Below are 6,781 nucleotides of genomic sequence, written 5' to 3' on the forward strand. Positions count from 1 at the left end.
CATACTTCAGACCTTGACCTGACTTTGGATTTGGCTGAAATAGGCCATGATTTATTGGCCAGAGTTTCAAAAGTACTCAGCACCTAACAGCTCCCATGAGCATTTGAAAATCTGGCTGCTGCAAGTAGCTGTCTAAATAGGAACTGAGATCTTTTGAAAATCTGGCCTTGTAGCTTTAGTCTGTCCCTTAAAGGGACAGGCCATTCTTTACATTTCCATTTCTGTCTTCATAATAAATAATAAAATTCTATCAAATGCACATAGGCCTGCAGAATCCTTTCTTGCACTTACAATGGGAGGAATTTAATTTTCTTACGTTTTTAGCATTGTCCAAAGTAAAATGCAAAGGTTCAGAGTTTCAACGTGCAAGGGAATAAGCCCCCCAATGTTAAAGGGCAAAATCCCTAGCGCTGGACATTGGTGTAGCTCTAGTGGCTCCTGTGGAGCTATGCTGACTTGTAGCATAATATTTATAATACAGCTCACATGAAACTACTCTGACTGGAAACACTAGAGTGGAAATCAAGAAGAGATATCCAGTACCTCTCTGTTCAGAACGTGCTGCTCTGTAAGAATATATGCATGACAGCGCACGACAGTGCTGAGTGATAATTTTGCAAGGTTCTTCCACTAACAACAGTGGAAATGCTGGCAGAGCTGGGTATATGGAGGATTCTTGTGATTCCCCTGCCCAAAATTAACCCCCTACTACATGTTGTCAAAATCCTACATTTCCCAGAATATTCAATTTGCTGAAGTAGAATCTAGATAACAATTTACAGCAGGTTTCTAGGGGCTATGCAGCCATGGTATTTTTTGGGTGGTTTTCTTGTTTATATCCCATAGTTCCCTCAGTCCTCCTCTGTAATTTCCTTACTCTCAGGTCTGCATATATTTACATGTTTTATTCTGTAAGCTTTTAAGCAGCAAATTATACACAACAGAGGTCAGACCTCTGCCAGTTGAGTCTTCTTTTTATTGTTTCCATTGTACTAGCTTTTGGAAAATAAATAAGAATGTGAATAGGCATAAAATAAATGACAGTTCATGTTCCATAGGTTCATATTTATGACATGCCTGCCCCATAGCCACTTTAGCTATTTCATAGTCTGCAAGATGTCCTTGATTTGCTGCCCCTCAATACGATAGCTAGCACATGTAATCTTAGTCCACATTATTATCAGGTATAGAGATCTTGCTGAATTTACACATTCAGTTTCTGCTTCATTATATGTAGAATTCTTTTGACTCTCTTAAATGTTTACCTTTCCCCTTATTTTATTTCCATCTTTCCTTCACTGGAAGGCAGATAAATATAAAGGGAAAAGTAAAATAAGCAAAAGCCATCAATGATGAATCAAGATACAAATGAAAAGAGAGGGAGCAGAACATAAATTAACAGAATTAATGAAGCCTTCACCTATAACACAAGGGTTATAATCACTCTTCAAACAATATATAAATTATAATCTCCCAACTTTACATAAACAAAACTGCCTGGCATACTTTCAGCTATGTAAAAGAATGAACACCACCTTGAAACAGCCTTCTTTTACTGCCTTTTAGACAGTAGCCTACAAGAAAACCTTTAACTACTATCATATAAGGTGAGTGATGATGGCAATGGATGAACATGGGGTGTCAATCCTTATGTTGTTAGGTCCATCAGCTGCCTTTGATACTGCTGATCATGAGATACTCTTGGCTGTTCTGCAGATTGTGTCAATGGGGCTGCTATTGAGTGGCAGTATTCCTTCTTTTCTAAGTATTCAGAGAAGGTGTATGAGGTAATCATTCTTCTTTCCTCAGGGCACTAGCATGTGGCATTCCATAGGTTTCTATCTTGCCTCTTCTCCTGGGTCTGTAAGGAGAGTTAGTGAATAGGTATGGGCAGCAGAAGTTTCAGGATGATGATGACACCTAGCTCTATATCTCTATTTCACCTGACCTTGCTAGTTGCTATTGAGTATGTGGGCCAGTGTTTGTACAAGAATGGGGTATGAATAAGATCTAGCTAGCTGACGTTAGGCTAGATAAGACTGAGTTAATGTTGGCAGGTTGAGGAAACAGCTGGAATTGATGGTGGAGATGACATCTATCCCTCTAACTAAGAATGTGTGCTCACCATTAGTTAAGCAAGTTTGTAAACTGGGAGTATTTTAGCTGAGTCTTCTTGGGGGGGAAAAACATCGTTTTTCTCATCTGTTTCTGGCTAGGAGATTGCATCCATTTCTTTCTGGTGTGGACATAGTTACCGCAATCCAAACTTTTGTTAATTCAGGGCTTGAATACTGCATGTGTTTTATATATATATATAGAGAGAGAGAGAGAGCGAGTGAGCTACACTTAAATCAGCCAGAAAATGGAAATTGGTGAAAAATGTGGCAACCTATTTGATAAAGTGATGCTTTTAAGCAGGAACACTTGATAAGGGGTTCTGTGAGCTATACTTGCTGCTTATTGGTTTCAAGGTAGAATTTAAGATATTAGTTTTGACAATAGGTTGGAAGTCAAAGGAACCCAAGGAACTTTGGTACCAAATTCCCATCAAACTTCAATAGGTTTTGGTTGCTTAACTCTCAAACACCTCAGAAAATCCTAGCCAGAAATCTTTAAACAGCTTGGAACATGCCTACTTGGCTCAACAGTCAGAATTAATAGTGCCTATTTCTTTTTCTAGAGCAATCTGGGCAGACCTAGAACCGTGCTCCTAGAATTATCCTTAGTTACTGATGATCCACTTCCATTTTCTGAAAATGTCTATGCACTCAGAATTCTATCTCAACACAGTAATTAAGGGAGGAAAAAGGTTATTTTGTTCAGTGTATTTAAAATTGAATTTATTTTGTGTTGCTGTAAAAGCAGGAAATGTAATAGCAAATTTAGCTTTTGTTCCCTACCCCTGCATTCAAAATTAATATTTAATGTATATTTTCTACTTCATTTTCAGATAATCAGAATACACAGACCTAGTGAGATTGGATCACCTTTGGGAATCCTCATAATTACCCCCAAAATACATGTTTAGTATAATATTGCATATGAATCAATGCTAACTTTTAAAAAGCTACTATTTTTAGGTGATCAGAACCAGGAACCTGATCATTCAGAAGGCTAGGAATATAGCTGGTGTGGCAGTGCTTGTCCAGGATTTACTGGCTGGTTTAGATAGTTTGGGACTTGGCTGACTCAGACCTCCTGTATGAGGGAAAGGCTGGGAGGCAGGTCTTGGGGAAGCACATGTCTGGTCAAAAGCACTGTATTATTTGTGAGTACTGGAGCAGGAGAGTCTAAGTCTGCCCCTCAACTAAGAGGCAGGCATCACTAAACCTGAGCCGCAATTGAGTACTTGGGACAATGAAGGAGAAAACAGGAGCAGGAGTGAATCAAATGTTAGAAATCAGGAATTCAGAGGGGGACACAAAGCAGAGAACCCCCGACAGTGCCCACTGTTCCTCATAGATGCCTAGGGAGTCAGTGGACACTGCCCAGAGGAACTCTGTCCAGAGGTGTGATTGTACAAGGGATCAGAAATAGGCCACAGAGCACCCTCCCATCCATCTTCCTTCAACAACATGATAGGGAAATATAGTGCCCATATTTAAAAAAGGGAAGAAAGAGAACCCAGGGAAATACAGACCGGTCAGCCTCACTTCAGTCCTCGGCAAAATCATGGAGCAGGTCCTCAAGGAATCCATTTTGAAGCACTTGAAGGAGAGGAAGGTGATCAGGAACAGTCAACATGGATTCACAAAGGGCAAGTCATGCCTGGCCAACCTAATTGACTTCTACGATGAGATAACTGGCTCTGTGGATATGGGGAAAGCAGTGGATGTGATATATCTTGACTTTAGCAAAGCTTTTGATACTGTCTCCCACAGTATTCTTGCCAACAAGCTAAAGAAGTATGGATTGCATGAGTGGACTATAAGGTGGACAGAAAGTTGGCTAGATTGTTGGGCTCAATGGGTAGTAATCAGTGGCTCAATGTCTAGTTGAGTGTATCAAGCAGAGTGCTCCAGGGGTCGGTCCTGGGGCTGGTTTTGTTCAACATCTTTATTAATGATCTGGATGATGGGATGAATTGCACCCTCAGCAAGTTCTCAGATGACACTAAGCTGGGGGGAAAAGTAGATACGCTGGAGGGTAGGGATAGGGTCCAGAGTGACCTAGACAAATTGGAGGATTGGGCCAAAAGAAATCTGATGAGGTTCAACAAGGACAAGTGCAGAGTCCTGCACTTAGGAAGGAAGAATCCCATGCACTGCTACAGGCTGGGGACCAACTGGCTAAATTTCTCAGAAAAGGACCTGGGATGAGAAGGTGGATATGAGTCAGCAGTGTCCCCTTGTTGCCAAGAAGGCCAATGGCATATTGGGCTGTATTAGTAGGAGCATTGCCAGCAGATCGAGGGAAGTGATTATTCCCCTCTTTTTGGCACTGGTGAGGCCACACCTGAAGTCTTGTGTCCAGTTTTGGTGCCCCCACTACAGAAGGGATGTGGACAACTTGGAGAAAGTCCAGCAGAGGGCAATGAAAATGATTAGGCAGCTGGGACACATGACTTATGAGGAGAGGCTGAGGGAATTGGGATTATTTAGTCTGCAGAAGAGAAGAGCGAAGGGAGATTTGATAGCAGCCTTCAACTACCTGAAGGGGGATTCCAGAGAGGATGGAGCTAGGCTGTTCTCAGTGGTGGCAGATGACAGAACAAGAAGCAGTGGTCTCAAGTTGCAGTTGGGGAGGTCTAGGTTGGATATTAGGAAACACTATTTCACTAGGAGGGTGGTGAAACACTGGAATGGGCTATCTAGGGCGGTGGTGGAATCTCCATCCTTAGAGGTTTTTAAGGCCCGGCTTGACAAAGCCCTGGCTGGGATGATTTAGTTGGTGTTGGAACTGCTTTGAGCAGGGGATTGGACTAGATGACCTCCTGAGGTCTCTTCCAACCCTAATATTCTATGAAGGGCACTAGTAGATGAGAGGAGTAGTATCACTGGGCTATTGTCCAGAGAGCCCAGGGATAGTTCCAGTAGTTGAGAGGTGGATTATCTGTCGGTGCAAATGATTTGGTGAACTACAAGATGGTTTAAAGATGGGTTTGGGCAGGGGCGGCTCTAGCCATTTTGCCGCCCCAAGCACGGCGGCACGCCGCGGGGGGCGCTCTGTCAGTTGCCGGTCCCGCGGACATGCCTGCGGAGGGTCCACTGGTCCCACGGCTTCGGTGGACCTCCCGCAGGCGTGCCTGCGGATGCTCCACTGGAGCCGCGAGATCAGCGGACCCTCCGCAGGCACGCCTGCGGGAGGTCCACCGGAGCCGCCTGCCGCCGTCCCGGGACCGACAGAGCGCCCCCTGCGGCATGCCGCCCCAAGCATGCGCTTGGCGTGCTGGGGTATGGAGCCGCCCCTGGGTTTGGGTGAGGTAACTCTCTGAGCTGTGCAGTGAAGCTTTGGACAATTCAGAGCGGGTAGCAGAAGAGATCAGCAGCTGCATAGGGCATACTTGTCTGTAGGATCAAAGTGTAGTTTCCTGAAGATTAATATACTTTTCCAGAAGGAGCTACTGCTTTACACAACAGTACATGCACAGAAGTCAGGAAATTCAAAGTTGCTGGTTCCTACAGGAACTGTAACTCAGCCCCTTGGAAGTAGTGGTGATAAACTTTAAGCACAGGAAGCAGCTGTAGACTTTTGTTACAATCATAACACCCAAAGAAAGCAAAACACATAATAACTATCTCAAATAGCCCAGCCACCCACTCTAAAAACTTCAGTCTACAGTATATATCCATCCATATGTCTAGCTCTCAGAACGGTAGGAATTTAGGACTTCCTTGGAAACTATTTTCTCTGTGAGTACTTGGTTATTACTGAATTCTCCAGCACCAGCTCCCCCTTCTTACAGGTGTGTTTCTGAGCTTGTATTTATTTTATTTATTTATTTATTTATTTTTGTTTTAAGGGGGGGGATTATGGGTAACTGGTCCTTTAAATCTGTGAGAGAGAAGCTGCTGCAGCCCTAATTGGCCATTTTGTATCTGGCTGCTGTTTGCTGCATTGCTGTCTCTTCCAACTGGTAAATATTTTTTAACCCTTATTATATTTTTTCCTGTTTTTTTCAATCCCTGGACAGGTAGATTTTTACAGCTCCTTTGTGTATCTGAGCGTGAAAGGGTCCAGAGCCTCTATTGGTTTACAGTTTAAACTTCACAAAGCTGTGCCAGGTGGAGTAATGAGGCAGCTCTGGGGATTGAAAGTCCAAATGTGTTTCTAGTGAGTGTATAGGAAACTTTGAGGGGCTAATTCACTATTGCCCTGAACTGTAGGTGGCCATTTACACAAGTGCAAAGTAAGTGCATTGTAAAACAGTTCCATATCAGAATGGTTGCATTTTGCACACACTCTGCTCTTCTGTGAATGAATAAATAAGGTACAGGAAAACAGTGAATTGGTCCTTTTAAACACCACCATTTGTGGGAGGCAGAATGTGAGACAGCTAGGACAGAGCAGCAGGCAACTCAAGTTAGTTTTTTTTGCTGTTTGTTTTCTCGGTGTGCATGTTGGTTTGTAACAAACAAGGTTATAAAACCTTGAGGAGGAAAGATTGCTGATTGAAAGGTTGTTTTATTCTATTGCTTAACCAGTTGACCACTCTGCTTCCTTAAACAGTAGTATTTTATAGAGAGTTAACTTTTATACCTTCATATAGATGTGAACTGGTCAAGTTATGGCAGGCTGTGGGTACTATCCCCTAGCTTTTTTTGATTCTTGTATGAATAAA

General features: G+C 42.9%; 1 long non-coding RNA gene across 5 annotated transcripts in view; it reads left to right on the forward strand.

The window, feature by feature from the left end:
• Positions 1-1,667: 1,667 nt before the first annotated feature.
• Positions 1,668-6,781, forward strand: part of LOC120404750 — a 55,844-nt gene continuing 50,730 nt past the window's right edge. For 3 of the 5 annotated variants that reach the window (XR_005598146.1, XR_005598149.1, XR_005598145.1), the window contains exon 1: positions 5,997-6,076. This is a non-coding gene — a long non-coding RNA (uncharacterized LOC120404750). Of the gene's footprint in view, positions 1,788-5,996; positions 6,077-6,419; positions 6,523-6,781 lie in introns of those variants that run through there. The other 2 variants (XR_005598147.1, XR_005598148.1) reach the window with 2 other exon arrangements.

This window comes from Mauremys reevesii, linkage group 4 (genome assembly GCF_016161935.1).
Source record: "Mauremys reevesii isolate NIE-2019 linkage group 4, ASM1616193v1, whole genome shotgun sequence".
NCBI classification, from domain to species: Eukaryota; Metazoa; Chordata; order Testudines; family Geoemydidae; genus Mauremys; species Mauremys reevesii.